This window comes from Capsicum annuum, chromosome 10 (assembly GCF_002878395.1).
Source record: "Capsicum annuum cultivar UCD-10X-F1 chromosome 10, UCD10Xv1.1, whole genome shotgun sequence".
In the NCBI taxonomy this organism is placed as follows: Eukaryota; Viridiplantae; Streptophyta; class Magnoliopsida; order Solanales; family Solanaceae; genus Capsicum; species Capsicum annuum.
Window position 1 is genome coordinate 165,891,551 of NC_061120.1, and position 20,686 is coordinate 165,912,236.

Here is a 20,686-nt window from a genome sequence, read left to right on the forward strand (position 1 = left end):
TTCAAGATTTATGGGTAAAAATACCTAGAATCCATTTAAAAATGAAGAATTGAAGTTGTTTTAAAGATGATATTGAGGGAAACTAGTAATTATTAAGTTAGAATCTCATCTAAGTAAAAATGGTATAAATTGGGGTTTAAATTCGAGAATTATAAATATTAGGCCTTACAAGACAAAATCACCAAATTCCATACTTAAATTCAAGTTTAAAACAAGAATTAGATGATAAAGATTGAAAAAAATAATTGAAATGGGTGTTATGAAGCTTAACCTAGCTTAGAAGTGGAAGAAAAATCTCAAAATTGTAAAACTCTAAGCTCCAAGTCTCAAAAGGGTGAAAATGGTGAAAACCCAGATATTTATATACACGGGCTTCGTGATCGTGGACCAGCTGTCGTGATTGCAGTACCTGGGTGAAAAGGGTACCACGATCATAACACTACATCTGTAGCCCTAATTGTGATCATGACATGAGCATCGCTATCGTGGGTGCACTAGCTAAGTGATACCCCGGTTGGGGTTTAATGCATTCTGAGTCTCAGCGGGCCCTTAAGAATTCATTTGGAATCCAGTGAATGCAAACAAACTATGCAATATTATGAAATTCGATGCTCCAAACTCAATCACAATATCCTATTTTTGAAAAAAAATCATTTTCAAAGAGTTAACCCCCAAAACCAAAAATTACAACTTTCTAAACCGATAATCGAAATGAGATTTAAAAGCCATAAAACCTCACCGACCGTGTTACCACCCTAGCATTGACATTCTGGGTCTACTAGCGCAGTCTGTTCTTCCATCCATCGCAAGTATCAAAAGATGTTGACTCAAGTCAAACATAAGGCTCTCGAAGCGACCAAAAATCATAATATCACATAAATTGCACTAAAATACATCGGGAACCATTCCAATAAACCCCACAACCTAGACATATAATAGTGCAACCACGAGGAGGGGTAAAATGATCAAATCACATAGAAACATATATTTCACATATTTCATTAAAATTCAGGTTGTTACACTAGTGATAGGCAATGCGCATTCAAGAATGACTGCAAAGTAAATCTATAATACCATAACCAATCAAATAGCCATAACATAACCCAGTGTATACAACTTATCCAGCTGGACGACTTACAAAGATAGGACCTACGGTGACCTCTCTTCTCCGACACAACGGCAGAGGACCCTGGGGTTTCGAGAGTACTTGTATACACAGACCTAGTTCTGATCCAGAATTTTCAATCATCATCATAATCATCCTTATCAATCTCCTTCGTCTAGTATCAAAGAGATGTATCTATAATAAATGCACAGATTTAAATCAAGGCTAAAAGTATGTAAGTCTGTAAATCCATTGCTCGCGGTCTATTTTGAGACTAAATTATCATAAAAGTATAGAAAGGGTCAAAATATCTCTCGATCAAAGTAAATAGTAGTAGTAAAACCATGGATAGGACTCTATCTTGGTTAGATTTCTAAACATAATTTTTAGAACATACTAGTAACTTAGGGTAATAGGATTCTAGAAGTATAATAAGTATTTCACCTTAAGGGATGATTCACTCTTCTATTCCCTAAACACATAATTTAGGCTAAGTCATGGTGTTCTATGCATAATCACATCCTAACAAGCAACATATAAAATACACTATCTCATAAAGAAGAGTAGATAGAAGCCTACCTCAATGTTGAACTACAAATCTTTAAATTGCCTACAAAGCGTCCATCTTTGCTCCATGATCCTAAAATGTCACACGCACTCAAAATAGTAGTCTACATATTATTAGGAGTAAAATGAGACCCATATTGCTATATTAAGGGTTGGTCTACCTGTGGGAACCGCAAGAGGAATCCAAAATTGAATCCATCACGAGGTCCCTTAAATGACAAGGAAGTGAGATCAAAAGTTGAACACAAATTGTGCAAGAATTGGGGACCAAATTATCCCCTAAAGTTTAGGAATTTAAAATCCTAATCTCGAAGAATTTACCAATGAAATAGGATGGAAATTAATTAGAAAATTAATGAAAAATGATCAAGGAGTGTTAGGATAGCATACCTTTAGCTTCAATGGATGATTCCCCATTTTTTCCTCTTTCATCTCTCAAATTATTGTGAAAATGGTGAAAGATATAGTGGAGAATGGGGAAAGGGGATTAAAATTCCCAAATATCGCTAAAAAGGATACGTTGGCACTAAAGTTCCTTTTGCTAAAGATATATCTTAACTGCTAAAGTGGTCTGGCAGCTTTATACGGGCACCACAAAAGCAAAAACCCTTTCACTTAAGAAGAATTGCCTAGACGCATGCCTTGCTGTCAAAGTCGACCTAAGATAATAGTCCAAGGCTGCTTAAGTGGCTCATAGGAGCTAAAGTGTTGGCCGCTAAAACCCCTATGAGTGCTAAAGTGGTCCTATTAGGTACCAGGTACCAAATATTTTTCTTAGTCCAAAAATGGACTCCAATCGGGTGCTCGAGATTCATTTGAAACCTCGTTCACACAAACTATGATACCATACCGAATCAATGTTTTGGACTGAATGGAACCACCAAACCTTTCATCCGAGATCATTACGACTAAATGTGAGGCCTACATCTATAGTTTCATTTTTTATTTAATGTTCCCAATAGTCTAAAATGAATCTGAAGGATTTGGGACCTTAACCAAGGGTCCCCTAGCTTAAAATCAATATTATAAGGCTAATAAAACCATCATAATTCTCATTTAAGGTCATCTACTAGGAGTTTTGGTATGAGACCAAATTCTAAACATCAAAAGCTCCAAAATAGCACAATGAGCCTAAAACCCAGATGAACTATTTGATAACTGAATCGATAGTTCCAGCAAGTCATAAATAATCTATAGCTATTGTACGAAGGCTTGAAATAATAGAAATGCATGCAAATTAATTAAATGATCTTAAGGGTCATTAAAGTCTTAAAAGAAGTTCAATAAGACTAAAGGGCATCATCAAGCTTCCTCAACCAATCACTTTTATTTGCATTAAAACTCTTGGTTAGTATCGCCTTGATTTCTCTAATAGACACTTCCACTTGCCTGTTAGTTTGTGGGTGGTAAAAGGTGGCTACCTTGTGTTATTTCACCCCATACTTTGCTAACTTCATTACAGAAATGAGACCCTCCTTGATTATGATTGTACATGGAGTACCAAAATAAGAGAAAATGTTCTCTCAGGATCAAGAGTAACAGCAAGAATCTATTTGTCAAGAAATGAGTCACTAATTTCCATTTCATTCAACTTCTTTCCTTCATTCTCTAATCGAAATAGATGGTCTGCCACCTTATTTTCACACCTTTATTGCCTTTGACTTCAAAATTAAACTTCTATAGCAGTAGTACCTATCTAATCAACTAGGTTTGGTATCTTTCTTTGCCATCAAGTATCTCAATATTGCATAGTATATATGAAACACAAGTTTTATTCCAAGAAAATACACCCTAAATTTCTCAAAGGTATAGACTATAAGGGATATGAGTTAAGGAGGAATCATAGCTTTCGATGACACCATGGGAGGCCACCATCTTCAAGTCTTGTTGAAGAAAAAGTGGTTTGTTTGATCTAAAATCAAAGAAGAAAGAAGGTGTGGTCTTGTTAGTCTTGAAAATATTCCAAGACTATTACAAAAGAAAAAAGGGCACCGAAAGATTTTCAAAAAGTCTTATTACCAAAAGAGAGAAAGGGGTCTTCCCAAGACCTACAAAAGAGGAAAGGGGGACAAAGGCTTCAAAAGGTGTTTTACCAAAAAGGTGAAAGACAACTCAAGCCTTTTTGAACATTGAAAACCCTCCAATTCTTATTGTTTCCCTCCCAAAACCGAAAATACACTCTTCCAATTGAATATTGATCAATACAAATTGAAGACAAGAAAAAAAATTTCAACTTTCAACAATTTTCAACAACCAATGATAGGCCGCCACCTCATCACCCTACATGAAATTGCTTAAGCTCAAAATTTTAGATTCTAAGTTTCTTCTCTCTGTTTCTTTGGTTACATTGCTTGATTCTAATGCTAATTAGCAACTACTAATCATCTACTAGGTTGTAAATTAGTTGTTTGAGTCTAATTCTTTCGTGTTACCTTTCTTTGTGTGCTTTTATCTTTTTGTGATTCATTGTAGTTTCTTGGTTCAAGTCCGCACATATTTTCTTTGAGTCATTTCAAACAAAAATCTATTCCGACCTCAAGCCACAATTGGTAACCAGTAGCCTTATTGGAGTATAAATGAGATACCAACACTTGCGACGCTAATTGAGAGATATATCAAAAGTTTGAGCTTGAGAGCTTATGAGAATGTTTTATTTTCTAACCTTAAGTTGTTTGCTATTTTTTTGTTTGTTTATTATTTATTTTAATAGGTACAATGGATAATGAAAGTGGGATGCCTAGTTGGTCTATGTCACTTATTAAAAAATATGATGCTATGATTAGCTGAATGGAAGAAAGAATAGAAGGAATGGAAAACTCTCTTTCAAAGAGGTTTGGATAACATGATAAGCATCCAAGTTTTCCCAAATCCACCCTTTCCAATCCACCAAATTCTCAAGCTCTCTTAATTCTGCATACTCCAAATAATCTTCAAGGTAATAAAACTAACTTTTGCACTCTAGTAAATGAGGCTAGTAGCCAACTAAATGAGAAAGATAGTTTATCTTTAAGTGAGCCTATTGTCTCTTTACTTCATGATGATAATGTACAACTTGAAAGTATGGAAACACTTGATGATTTTTATACCTGAATACTTTGCACTCAATGTTGACCTTCTTTCCAATGTCTTGAAGGATGTTTGGCTATTTATGAAGTGCGTGCAACCTTGGCATGATACTATGATTGTTTGTACTAACCCTAACCCTCATGCCATGAGGAGTTTGTGTATGGTTGTCCTTCTTTTAGTTTTTCAAGATTCGGATTCGATGTTGAATCCTTTCAAGAAGGGGAGGATAATACGAGTCATGGGGGCATTATACCTTTTGATGACACCATGGAAGGCAAACGCATAAAGATTCAAGATTAGGGCTTGCCCTCAATGCCTAACCAAGAGAACAAGCATTGAAGTGTGAAGAAAGACTTCAAACACTCCAAAGCCGCCCTATGTATACACTTCATGGCTGCCCCTTTTTGAAAAGCCTTATTAAGGGCTTTTTGGTCTTTTATTATGTAATAAGTTTAGGACAAGACTTTAAATATCTCCTCTTAGTTCATTTTTCAGCAACTTTAATATTTTGAAAGACTTATCTTTGAGAGTGTATACAAGTGTGGTATCACTTGTGCAAGTGTGGATTCACTTGCGACAACGTGGAATCGTTGTGTTGGTTACTATTTTAGAAATGGTGGTTGCTTGGGGATTCAAGTTCCCTTGAGGTCTTCGTAAGAGTGTAGTGTTGTTTATACGATTTATTGGGGTCTTTTTGTTTGATACACACTTGGGTTCTTGTTTATTGCATAATTTTATGTCTCACTATCTATCTTTACTTATTACATTTTATTATCTTATCTCATGTTTGTGTTGCTGCCATGAGTTATTGTTCATCTTGTGTTGTTGGTTGTTTTAAGTGTTTCGTAATAATTATTGTATCAATAAGCATGAGATCTTTCTCCGTAATAGGATAATTATTTTACACTTCATTTAATGCCTTGTTAGCATAGTAGATAGGATGAAAAAGTTTTTCCATTTTCTATCCAAGAACAGCCCCAAGTTACACTATGCTTGTATAATACATTATTTCAAATAGTTTGGACCAATCTGGAGAAATAATTATGAGAGAAACCACTAATTTCTCTTTGAGGCATTGGAAAGCTTTTAAAAATCAAAAATAAACTTGACATTCTTTCCAATAGTTTGCAAAGAGAATTTGCAATCTTGGAAAAATCCTTGATGAACCTCAAATAAAAAGCCTGCATGACCAAGGAAATTGTGTAACCCCATCACCAATATTGGGAGAGGTAACTTTTTGTTTACTTAAATCTTGGCTCGATCGACTTCAATTCCTTTGGCTGAAATCTTGTTCCCCAATATTATTGGACTTAAATCTTGGTTCGATCGACTTCAATGCCCTCCTTCACAATAAAGTAACACTTTTCTCAAAATAAGATTGGACTCCTCACGGCGCTGCAAAACATTGCTTAAGTTCATAAAAAAATCATCAAATGAATCACCTACCATAGAAAAATCATCCATAAACACTTCAAAAGTTTCCTTTACAGTGTTTGAAAAATAGATATTATACACCTTTGAAACGTGGCTAGTGCATTGCATAACCCAAACGACATCCGCTTCAAATCAAAAGTTCCATACGGATAAGTGAACGTTATTTTTTCTTGATCTTCAGGGGAATTGATATTTGACTGTAACCTAAGTATCCATCTAGTAAGAAATATCAACCCCTTCCCAATAAATGATCTAGAATTTGGTCCATAAAAGGCATTGGAAAATAATCTTTCAGCATCCAAGAATTCAGCTTTTTGTAGTCCATACACACTCTCCTTCTTGTAACCGGTCTAAGTAGAATCAACTTATTTTTCTCATTGGCCACTACAGTCATACTACTTTTGTAGGAACATAGTAGACTAGCTTACCCATTCTCTATCAAAGAATGGGTAAACCACATCAGCATCAAGCCTTTTTATTATATCCTCTTTTACCACTTCATGCATGGGTGTATTAAGTTTGCATTGATGCTCAATAGTAGGAATGCATTCTTCCTCTAACTGAATCTTATGAGTGCAAATACCTAAAGAAATGCCTAATAATATCTGCAATGGTCCACTCAATAGACTTCTTATATCTCCTTCATACCAATATAAGAGTTTTCACTTGTGATTCAATTAGATCTATAGAACAATAACTGGCAAAGTGTTCTTTCACCTAAAATACACATACCTCAAATGTCCAAGAAACTCTTTCAACTATAGCACTGGTGGCTCTTCAATAGATAACTTTGCTGAAGGTGTTGGTCTGTTCTTCAAGTTTAAGTCCAACCTCTTTAGTGCTTGTGAATACAGACCTATACCAGTTAAGGCACATACAATTTTATCATACACCTTAATTCCATCACTGTCAAAATTTATCAACACTGCTTCCAAAGTTTCAATTACAAATCTCTCTTTAATAGGCACTATTATTTTACTTTTCTCTAAAATATCAATAACAAAAACAACATTCATATCTCTTGGTTATTTCATTGTCTGGCATACTTCAAACTTCACCTCTTCATCATTAAGCCTGAATTTAATCTTAGTTTTCTCCATATCTACTAACACTCTAACAGTGGTTAAGAACAGTCTACCTGAAATTATGGGTACTTCAAAGTCAACATCATAATCAAGAATTACGAAGTCTACTGGGAATATAAAATTTGATTCCTTTACTAATACATCATAAAGGATCCCAATGGGTCTCTTGATCAAATGGTTGGCCATTAATAACTGCATTAATGTTAGTTTGGGGGCTCATACACCCAACTGTCGATATATTGCCATAGGCATCAAATTGATTCTTGCTCTAAGATCATAAAGTGCCTTAGCAAAACTGAATGCGCCAATTGTTTATGGAATTTTAAAATCTCTTGGATCATATTTTAAACCAACGATCTTGTAGCAACTGCACTATAGTGATGTAGATTATAAATCAGTACATAGCTTACCATTCTCTTCTTAGTGACCAAACATCATGAATTTAGTGTATCTTGCTATTTGTTCCAAAGATTCAACCAATGATACATTTACTAAAAACTTCTTAAGAATGGTCATAAATTTAAACTTGCCATTCTTAGCCTTTTTCTTTATCCTATGTGGAAATAGAGGAGGAGGCTTCATAATCTTGCCTAGTGGAAATTTATATTCTTTCCCTTTCTTCTTACTCAACACATCTCCATTCCTTAAATCAAGAATTTTCCTAACAGTAGCCTTCTTTCACAACCTCTTCAAGATTTTTAGACTTAGTTGGATCATTTTTTACTCACCATTCTTACCCTAAATCTTGTCATCTGATGTAATATTATCCACAAGTGATTGAACTCCAAAATATGGCTCGAGTAACACTGTACCATTCATGTGGTAATATCTAAGCAGGTACCATTGTTCCTCAAATTCTATATCGTATCACTTGGTAAAGTTTCACTCTTTTACTGGTTACAGGTCATAAATAACTGATTCATCTGATGTTCTAAATACTTAATAGAAGTTGAATGCAAATCATCTATTTGACTCATAGTAGAAAAATCACTTTTTATCTCCTTAACACCTACATCAGTTGATTCGACTCCCTTTTAGAAACTTAGCCATCATGGATTCCATAGGCATCTTCCTAGAGTCATAACAGTATTATCAAGATTTTTGGGTAGCACATATAATCCACTTCGATCACCTATGCTTTTCAAATTTTCTTGCTCATGATCTCTATAACCATACTTATCATAATAATTATCCCTCTAATAGTTTTGACCTTGGTTTCCTTAGATATTGGCCCAGTAACCCTCTTGAAATAATTAATTTTTCCTTGAAATCAGTTTTAACTACTCTGTTGTGTGACCCCACTGACTTCACCTTCTCAACATTACCAAAAAATAAGTTTTTGGTTAGTAGATCCATCTGCATCTTCATATATACCATATCTTGGTCACGTTTCTGTTCTCATCGGCTCTACGTGACCAACATGTCAACTGAGTATCTATTGCTTGCAATCTCAGAATCCATCGTATGACAAGCTCCACTAGTTTTTTTACAAACTATCCAAATCTCAGTGGCTTCAGTAAAAATATGAGAAATAAATTTGATACACCCAAACTACAACTTTTTTTAAAAAAGCGTAAGCGATTATCGTCAAATATATAACCAAACAAAGGTTGGGGTCAAATCTCATAGGGAAAAGAGTGTTAATTAAGATGTTTGTAATTTAAGTGACTAATAGCTAATAATTTTCATAAGATATAGGGTTTGTAAAAATTTATTAAATAGTTTTTTGATTGTTGCTAGAAGTACAACTGTAACGCCCTGAGCTTTTGGTCCTTGATAAATTTCTAAAATTTTATCCTCACTATCTTCACAACAGTACCCCTGATGAGTCATAGGGAGTCAAGACGGGTCGTGGGGAATCAGTCATTACTTAATCAAAATAAGTGTCTTAGTATTCTGCTCTGAGTATGAGTGGCTCTTAATTAGTCATCAAGACTTCTTACGGGTCATAAGGACCAAGTTGTAAGATGTCCAAAAAATTTTGTCCCAAGACATTGTCTTCATTACAACTTGAATCCACGAGTCATAAAGACTCATGATGAGTCGTTATGTCCTAATCGTAGGGTGTGCATTGTGTCTTCCCAAGTTTGTTGTTTTTTTGAGTACAAGAACTCGTTACGAGTTGTCAAGTATGGTTAAGAGTGGGTGGTATGAATCATAGACAAACTAGTATAGGGCCCTTTTGGTTCTGTCTTAACTATGACTCCTTGTGATGAGTCATAATATGTCTATACGAGTCGTATAGTCACTTGTGACAATTTTTATTCTTTTCATTAAGGGCACTTTGGACATTTTCCTTCTACTCCAATTGTAACTCACAACCTAAAACCCTATTGGGGACCCCATTAGCATTGTTAAATAACTAAAACACTTTTAAAATCTCTCTTAAATTCTCTCAAGCAGCCATACTTAGGGTTTCCAAGAAATAGGTCATCTAAGGGCTTAAGGGTTGGATTTTTTTCGTGAAACTTGATATTTCAGGCATGTTACTCTTCCCTCACTGTTAATTTTTTAAAATCATATGTTTTAAAGTATTGGCTGTGAGATATTTATGTTGATTTTTAAAACATAGGTTAAGGGTTTTTGTATAACTATTATTTATGTGATATTTCATGTTTATCCCTGAAAGGGTTATGTTTAAATGGTGGTTTTAAAGTCAATTTGATGCATGGGAATGGTGAATGAACTAGGGATTGTGATTTCCCAAACTTTTGACTTTTGAAGTAGTTATAACCCCAACCCCTTATTGTGAAATTGATTTTTAATTATGAGAAATATGAGAATTTGTAAAATTGAACCAAGGGGTTATGAATTCCCCAAGTGAAGATAATTGGTGTGGTATGTTGATGTTACCTTGTAAGTGTAGTAGGTATAATAATACCAACAATGTATGCATAAATATGTATCCTTTTTCAATGAATAGGATTGTGTGATAAATGTTTTAATTAGACTATAATGAGGGTTGTGTAGCTAGGTCGTGAAAGTAGTAGTCCCAAGAGACTCATATTGGAAACTGCGGTTGCCAAAACGGGGATCTATATGAATGGGTGGTTCAAGTCACCCCTAATTAATATTATTTGATTGGGAGGTTCGAGTCCCCCATATATTATTAAATAATTTGTTGCTCATGTCACCTTGATATGTTGGGAGGTTCGAGTCCCCCATAGCGCATATGTATACCCTCTGGTTCGTGCGGACACATGTACTGGGGCCCTCCTAGCTGGGGGAGAGCTGGGCCCATATAGTCGTGGGTGCCTTTGTATTTTATGACGGTTGAGCTGCACAATCCAAGAAAAAGTTTTAAAGCGCATGTTAAGCATTGTTTCCAATATCGACATGAGATATATCTATATGTATATGTTATTGATTTTGTGCATTGATTTTGAATGATTTTGAACTATTGATCATGGGATTATGTTATCCTTATCCCTGAGTTACATGCTAGTGTTCACCCCACTAACCGTCTCTAGACATTGTATCCCCATGCAATGCAGGCACTGGAGTTACTTTTACCTTTCCTGCGAAAAGTTAGGTTGGTCAGCTTAGTTCATTGAGTTGATGTGAAGTGGTGAGATTTCATCCCTCAAAATGCTTAGGCATTTCACCGACTTTCATTCTTAGATTTGAATTGATAGTTACATTCATTATCATTAACACTAGCATTTTTATTCTCATTGTCATATGTCAAGTCGGAGACGTGTCCCGACCAAGACTGGTTTTTGTTCTTTATTTAGAAGATTTTTTTTAGATTACTGTAGATATGGGGTGATATTGGTTGATTGTTTGGTCGGTCACTGGGCATTGGTTATAAACATGTTTTGACTTTCGTTAAGCTTGTCGCATGTTATCTTGTTATAGGTTTGAAATTCATTCGACATTGGGGAATGTTGTGTTTGGTTGGTTAGGTGCAGGGGGTGATCTCCGATCCACGTGGGACTTGAGATACCCATCATGGTCAGGCCCTTTTTCTGGTTGTGACAGCAACATTAACTTTTTAGCAATATAAGTCATTCATAAATTATTAGAGTTGTGATTACCATGGCTAATATCATTATTACTTGTCAATTATTGGGTAGAATTCTATTGACTTTTAGGAAATACAAAATTATCAATGCCTACTATTCACCTAACTATTCTTCAACCTAACTTAGGTGGATAGTCATTTAATTCTTTCGAACTTAAATAAAATTGCACTTGAGTTTGATTTCATTTCAAGTTGGCCAATCTCATTAAAGCATTGATCATTAGACGAAGAGTTAATTTCTCTGAATCCTTATTGCAATCCATATTCTCATTTAATTCCTTACATCAAGCGAATTAAACTTAGGGCATACTCTATTGTTTGCAACCAATAGAAACCTTATTAAAATAAAATAATTGTCAACATAAATCCCTTAATCATTCGAATCCCACTATAAATAATAGTCAAACGATTCTTAGGTCTACATATTCTTAGACCTAAGAATGGTGTTCGAGTTAATTCAAAGGTATCAACTTAGGATGAATCCATTAAAGTACGCCTTTGGAGTTACTTCCGGAAAGTTTCTTGGCTTCATTGTGAGACACCGAGGAATTGAAATTGATCAAACCAAGGTCGATGCAATTTTGAAGATGCCCTAGCCTCGAAACATTCATGAGTTAAAAGCCTTCAAGGAAGGCTGGCATATTTAAGGAGGTTTATCTCAAACCTAGGTAGAAAATACAAACCATTTAGTCATCTCATAAAGAAGGACACTCCCTTCGAATGGGACCAAGCTTATAGTAATGCCTTTGAGAGTATCAAATCATACTTAATGAAGCCACCAGTTCTTGTGGCACCCATACCTGAGAAGCCATTGATACTCTATATCGTGGCACAAGAGAGGTTAGTTGGAGCACTACTGACTCAAGAAAATAGTTAAGGTAAAGAAAACTCTCTTTACTATCTGAGCAGAATGATGACACTAAATGAGCTAAAGGATTCTCCAATAGAAAAGTTATGTTTGGCATTGGTCTTCTCAATTCAAAATATGAAGCACTACTTTCAAGCTCATATTGTCCGTCTTGTGTCTCCGGTAAATCCCATCAAGTTTGTAATATCGAAGCCAGTCCTTAGTGATCGACTTGCAAGATGGTACCTTCAATTTCAATAGTTTGAGATTGTGTATGTTCCCTAAAAGGCCATAAAGGGACAAGCATTGGCTGACTTCTTGGCAGATCGCTCGATACCTGATGATTGGAAACTGAGCGATGAACTTCCTGATGAAGATGCACTGGTTATTGAAGATAGACCCCTATGGAAGATGTACTTCAATAGTATTGCACATCGAGATGGAGCTAGTGCCGGTGTGGTGTCTGTTACTCCACAAAAAGAGGTCATCCCATACTTTTTTACCCTAACAAAACGTTGCTCTAATAATGTAGCTGAATATCAAGCATTAAGTATTGGACTTGAAATAGCAGTTGACATGAACAACTGCAATTATAAATCTTTGGTAACTCCCAATTGGTGATCAAGAAACTTTTGGGAAGCTATGAAGTCAGAAAGCCTGAATTACAATCATATCATGATTATGCACAGATGTTAATAGGGTGGCTTGGAGAAGTAACCCTACAATATGTGCCAAGGATAGAAAATAAGCAAGCTGATGCCCTAGCTACTTTGGCCTTAACCTTGACTTTTCCAAATCAAACGCAAGTTACTATCCGCCAAGAATGGGTAGTACCCACATCAAATGAGGATGGAGAAATAAAGTTAAATACCTCATTACCGTAACTGAAGCTGCAAAAAAAGATTGGCGACAACTTATCATTGATTACTTATGTTATGGGATACTTCCAGAGGACCCAAGGAGAAGGACTGACATTCGTCGTTGTGTATCTTTCTTCCTTTACTATAAGGACATGTTGTACAAAAGATTATTTGAAGGAGTACTCTTACGGTGTCTGGGGGAGGAAGAAGCAATTCAAGCTCTGCAAGAAATGCACTCGAGAGTTTGTGGATCACATCAGTCTGGACCGAAGCTCCATTTTCACACTAAAGGGATAGGATATTATTGGCCAACAATGGTGAAAGATTGCTTGGACTATGCTAGAAGATGCAAATCTTGTCAATTCCATGCAAGAGGTACTACATCCAACTATAGCATTTTGGTCATTCAATGCGTGGGGAATGGATGTTGTTGGTCCACTACCAAAGTCTTTTGGTGGACACTTATACATCTTAGCCGCGATAGATTACTTTTTAAAATGGGCCAAAGTTGTTTCCCTCAAGGAAGTAAAGAATAAAAATATTGCAATCTTCATCCGAGTGAACATCATCTACCGCTTTGGAATTCCTCAGTATATAATAACTGATAATGGAAAGCCATTTGATAACAAGCTGATGAAAAAAATCTGTGATCTCTTTGGTTTCAAGCAGCACAAGTCTTCTATGTACCATATGGCTGCCAATGGTATAGCTGAAGCATTCAATAAGAATTTATGCAATCTGTTGAAGAAAGTCATCTCTAAATACAAACGAGACTGGCATGAGTGAACGGAAGAAGCTTTATGGGTATATAGGACAACTTACCATACACCAACTCAAGCAACCCCATATTCACTTACTTTTAGAGTTGAAGCAGTCCTGTCACTTAAGCGTCAAATACCTTCTTTAAGACTGGTTGTTCAAGAAGCGCTCACCAATGAAGAAAATCCTAAGTTGCGTCTTGCAGAGTTAGAAGCTCTTGGTGAAAAGAGGCTGGAGGCTCAACAAAATCTAGAATGTTATCAAGCCCAGCTATCTCGTTCTTTTAATAAAAAGGTTCACTTGAGGTGCTTTCAAGTGGGAGATCAAGTCCTCGCAATAAGAAGGCCTATTATTACTTCTCTTAAGTCTGGTGGGAAATTTACTCCAAAGTGGGATAGACCATATGTTGTAAAAGAGGCATATTGAAATGGTGCTTACAAACTTGTTGATGTAGATGAAGTAAAAATCGTCCCTATCAATGCTAATTTCTTGAAGAAGTACTATCCTTGAAGGAATATAACACACCTTAAGGCACGAGTATAAACTGCATGTCCTCCTGGCTTGCAAGAGTATAAACTGTGTGTGGCACAGAAAAAAATATCTGCTAGGTTAAAAACCTCGAAAGAGGTGGCCTAGACAAAAGTTGGGACACAAAAAAACACTCACTCCAAAACCACGTTGTGAATTAATCCTCTTCAGTGAGGTATGTAGGTGCTTGGAATCTCATTCTAAGTTCAGTTGCATAAGTGTAAAAAAAAATGCGCTCCTACAGTATCCGCCATACGAACGCTAAGTATGACACTATTCTAATTAAATTTTGAACTTACACCAAATATTTGTGACTCAATGGAGGCAACTCATCAAAAAGAAAAAGAGTTCCTTCAATGGGATTTGGAATGCTAAAGTTCTCCAAGCCTACAACTAAAAGGATCTCTAAATTTGAATGCCTTAAGGTGGACAAGATTTGTCCATTTGCACCTTAAGTTGGCCTCTAACAAGTTTATCCTTATAAGGATATCGAAATTTTCATGCCTTAAGGTAGACAAGATTTGTCCCTTTGCACCTTAAGCTAGCCTCTAACGAGTTTATCCTTAAAAGGATATCGAAATTTTCATACCTTAAGGTAGATAAAATTTGTTCCTTTGCACCTTAAGCTGGCCTCTCAGGGGTTTATACTTAAAAGGATCTCAAAATTTTCATGCCTTAAGGTGGACAAAATTTGCCCCTTTGCACCTTAAACTGGCCTCTCAAGGGTTTATCCTTAAAAGAATCTTAAAATTTCCATGCCTTAAGGTTGACAAAATTTATCCCTTTGCACCTTAAGCTGGCCTCTCACAATTTTATCCTTAAAAGGATCTCAAAATTTCCATGCCTTAAGGTGGACAAAATTTGTCCCTTTGCACCTTAAGCTGGCCTCTCAAGGGTTTATCCTTATAATTTTCTTAAAATTTCCATGCCTTAAGGTTGACAAAATTTGTCCCTTTGCACCTTAAGCTGGCCTCTTACGATTTTATCCTTAAAAGGATCTCAAAATTTCCATGCCTTAAAGTGGACAAAATTTGTTCTCACGGGTTTATCCTTAAAGGGATCTCAAAATTTTCATGCCTTAAGGTGGATAAAATTTGCCCCTTTGCACCTTAAGCTGAACATTGAAAGGGCCCATACTTAAAGAAAATCATACATCTTGAAGTCAAATTGGTCGGTCTTAGAGTGTATGGAGGCGAAGTTAAACTCTCGCACCCTAAGCCGATTATTGCACTGCCACCGTCTTGAAATCAAATAGGTCGATCTTAGAGTGTACGGAGACAAAGTTAAACTCTCGCACCCTAAGTCGATTATTGCATTGCTACCGTCTTCAAGTCAAATTGGTCGGTCTTAGAGTGTAGGAGGTGAATTTAAACTCTCGCACCCTAAGCCGATTGTTCCATTGCAACCATCTTGAAGTCAAATTGGTTGGTCTTAGAGTGTACGGGGGCAAAGTTAAACTCTCGCACCTAAGCCGATTGTTGCATTGCCACCGCCTTGAAGTCAAATTGGTTGATTTTAGAGTGTACGGAGGTGAATTTAAACTCTCTCACCCTAAGTCGATTGTTGCATAGCTACAATCTTGAAGTCAAATTGGTCGGTCTTAGAGTGTACAGAGGCTAAGTTAAACTCTCGCACAAGCCGATTGTTGCATAGCCACCATCTTGGAGTAAAAATTGATCAGTCTTAGATTGTACGGAGACGAAGTTAAACTCTCAAACCCTAAGCCGATTGTTGCATATTGCTATTTTCTTCAACCGTGCAAAAAAGGGGTAAAACAAGAAAGAAAGTAAAAACACAAATAGAAAGGATGTTACCTGCCAGAGCGTTGAGATCTTGAAAGTTGTATATCACCAACTTGGATTGAGATAAGATTCCTTGATGAGAATAAAGCTCTCAAAATCTAGTTTGAAGCAATCAAAACTTCCTTTTATGGTGATGGTCCGACATCAAGATATAAATTATTTGGTGAGGCGATGCAAATATGGAATCCTCTGTCGGATAGAATATAGGATCGACTTTAAAAAAAATTCGTCTAGAACAATCCAAGAATTATTAAAATATAAATTTTAGATATGTTATATATGCATGTTTACGGCATCTATAGATTCAAGCGGATCATAATTTCAATACTCTCATATTGAGATATAAATTTTTTGGTGTCATCACGCAAATCTGAAATTATTGATGCATCAAAACTCAATGTTGATTTCTGGATAATACCTAAAATAATATCGAAGGTATTAAACTTAGAATTCCGGATATGATATAGATCTTTGTGTCTAGTTTCACAAGAATCAAGAGGCTTGCAATTTCTTCGTTCCTACTTCAAGATATGAAAGTTTTAGTAAAGACGCACAGATCTGAAATTTTCAGCATGATTAAATTCAGGGCTAACTTCAAAAAATTATCGAGAATTATATTAAAGGAATTTAAAGCTGAATTTTTGATATGTTATAGATCTCGAAGTCTAGTTTCTGGAATATCAAACGATTCATAATTTCGATATTCCTACAATAAGATATAAATTTTTTACCACTAAGATGTTGTGCTAAAAAAAAGTGACGAAAATAAAAGAAAAGTAGGAGGGAAAGAAATTACCTCAATATTATTCATGGCTTGAAAACCCCGAAATTGATACTGAAAAAGTGAAAACCTACATTCTTTTATAAAGTTGCAGGATGGATGTTTGCTTCTCAAATTGGAATAGTTTCCATCTCCAAATTCAAAATTGAAGATTATTTTTTTCTCATAAACAAATTCAAATTGGAGGTTGTTTCCTTCTCCCATACAAATTAAAATTTGAGGTTATTTCCTTCTCCCATACAAATTCAAATGGGAGGTTGCTTCCTTCTTCAATACAAATTCAAATTGAAGGTTATTTCCTTCTCCCATACAAATTCAAATTGGAAGTTGTTTCCTTCTCCCATACAAATTCAAATTGGAGGTTGTTTCCTTCTCCCATACAAATTCAAATGAGAGGTTGTTTTCTTCTCCCATACAAATTCAAATTGGAGGTTATTTTCTTCTCCAATCTAAGTTCAAATCGGAAGAGTTTTATTTCAGGTTAAGTAAGGCGATAAAAAGACTTTCAAAATTTATTTGAAATCGGATCATGCCTCACCAACGGATCTTACGTGTAGAGATTCATACAAAAATAAGAGACTTTTTGAGAGGCGATATCAATATGTAAATTGCATGGTTTTGCTTTATGGAAATCTTTGAAGCACGAAGGAAGCTTGCTTAAATGAATCATACTTCAAGTCTAGACTCAAAAAGATTAAATATCTCGACAAGTCTTGAAGTAGGAGGCATTTTATGGGCAACGAATTTTATTAAATTGAAATGCTTAAATGAATCATACTTCAAGTCTAGACTCAAAAAGATTAAATATCTCGACAAGTCTTGAAGTATGAGGCATTTTATGGGCAACGAAATTTCATTAAATTGAAATCCATACGAAATTCGGATTATGTTAAATTCAAAATAGATTAGTCCCAAATAAATATTGCGGATTAATACAATTGGATTAATTATTCAAGTCCAAAAACGTATGGATTTAAATAAAGTCCAATCTTTATTAGGCTAGTTCATTAATTTGGGCTACAAATAATGAGCCCACTTTGCTAAACCCAAGATACTGTCATATTCTAGATGTCCAAATAAGCGTCACGTGTCAAATGACGTGGCATACCCAGTCAAGGAAAGGAGTCAATAGGACCATGCCACATGTCAAATGATGTAGCAGGCCCAATAAAATCAAAGCCCATAAAAGGTGCCACGTCACCTGAATTTGATTGGCCAAAGGGAGTTCATCTTCATCATGAATCTTCCCCTTCTACAACTATAAATAGGGGTCTCATAATTCAGAAAAGAACCCCAGAATTCTAACTAGAAGTAAGAGAAAGCTCGTGGATCAAAGGCCACAATTTCTCTACAAAGCTCAAGCATTCAAATCAAATTCATCAAGATTCAAGATCAAGACCGCATTATTCAAGAACAAGCTCAAAAGCCCTTGAATTCAATCATAAGTCAAGATCAAGTCCCTCAAACCAACAAACCAAGTTCAAATTCAAGATCAAGCTTTAAGCCCTTGAAAATTTATATTTGAAAAGGCGAATCAGAGGATTCATAGAGATTGTAACACTCACATATTGAAATCAATAAATTGATTGTTGCAATATTTTTCTTGTCTCGATTATTTATTTTCGATCTCGAGAATTTTACTTTCCAACAAAGGGTTTGATGGTGCAGGTAAAAAATGTGAAGAAGGGCAATGAAAATGTGTGTTAAAATATGTTCATAGTTTTGTATATGTCCAGGCCCTGTCCTGATCAGTTGACAGTTGTATAGCTATAGACTCTTTAAAGGCTTCCTAGACATTGTGGAGTTCTCATATGTATTCACAGTTACACTTATTATTTGTATTTGTTTTGCACAGTTGGCCATGCATTATATATGAAGTTCTTGATAGTTGTTCCTTTTGTATGTTGTTTCATTGGTTTATCATATGTCATAGGTCATCTGTAAAACAGGTATTCATATGGTACTTGTCCACCTCGTCCGATTTGGGGTGTGACAATACCTTATAAAAATATTTACATTTTCGCTCATGCAGAAGTCATTATCATATGTAAGGTTCGTTTGCCTGGTCAAAGTTAAGGCAAGGGCTCCTATCCATCTACCAAGAATTTATGGCGTGACAAGGGCGGTTAACATTTTCGCTCATGCAGAAGTCATTATCATATGTAAGGTTCGTTTGCCTGGTCAAAGTTAAGGCAAGGGCTCCTATCCATCTACCAAGAATTTATGGCGTGACAAGGGCGGTTATTAATATACATGCTTTATATGTATTCTTTCTATGTAGTGACTCATTACTAGTTTGAAAATTCTATCGTGCTAGTATAATATGATAAGCATCATTTTCATGCTAATTTAACATTATAAGCTATATACATGTTTAACTGCTTAGTCTACATACGCTTCTTATTTGCATGTCATTGCACACTTATATGCAGCTTGAGATGATTAGTCTTGTAAGAGTAGATTAGAAGTTCGTAAGATAGCTTTGGAAATCTGTTAATGTTTTAGTGTTCCTTTTTCAATCTTCCAGTTAGTTCATGGTAGCTTAGAGTCATTCACTGTTACCTCTGTTTTCCTTTTTAATCAGGAAATGGTGTAATATTCAAATCGAAGGTGTGTTTCATATCATTGGAATTAAATTTCATCGTATTTGACTCTTTCATGTATTTTATTGTTTTTCATTTTGGGTAAGTCCATGACGTATGGTTTGCTGGACAAATTGAGTTAGATTTCATCATGGCTTGATGGAATTTGAATTATGACTAATACTTACTCATTTTACCCTCCCCTATTAGCCTTTCTCCCCCACCCATTTCTTCTTCCACCAACACGTCTACTAAGATCAATAAAGCACTCCACGAGAAAATAAAAGTTGGTATATAAGCTATTTTTTTTTTGTTGGAGGACTAGAATGATAAAAGAATGAATAAATAAATAAATAAATAGAGAAAGAAAGAAACACAAGGAGGAAAAAGGTACTCCAATGTGGTAGTCAAGGAGGTGGTGTGCGCGAAAGGCATTTTGGTTTGAGTGTGTACGCTGACATCTTCTACAAACTAGTGAGAAACAAATGCCCTTGATAAGGCTCTTTTCTGAGAGGGTCGTACAGTTCTACTTCGGAACAATTGTCTTTTTATTTCTTGAAACAAGTGAGTAATTTGAAGATTTTATGATACATCATCTATTTATTTTATCGGAGCAATTGTTTTTCTAGATTATTTTGTAAAATTTGTCATCGAGTCTTACACACTTGATTTATCGGTAGACTATTGGTCAAATCCTTGGCCCTAAAATTAAATGGTTATAACCGTCAATTCCTTCAGCGTGGGTTATAACCCCCGATTCCTCCAGGGTGGAAGTGATGTTGATCTTGGTGCAAGTGCCAGTGGAAGAAGAAACAGAAGGTATTGGGGGAGGGTAAAATAAAGTTAGGGTGGTGGTGGCGTTCCACATCGTGCAATGTCAAGCCACATGAATTTTAATAGCTGGTGATAGACATGGTGACTTCTATTAAAATATGGATACATGTGATCAGATAATGGGAGAGGCATTTTGTTCGCTAAAGCATAACAAATGTTACATGGTGACAATATTTGAAAGTAAACAGATAAAACTAACCCTTTGAACATTTTATGAGTAACTAGAATAGCATTATTGGTTATATTTTTAAGGATTTCGCGTATATACACATAATGGTGCTATTGATGTTGTTGAACTAACTAGTGAATGTCGCTTACTTTTAAAATGAGCTGTTAGTGTAAAAGAACATTTACATTATCAATGTCAAGGTATAAAAGACGAAGATTATTCATAAATGAATCAGTAAGAGAT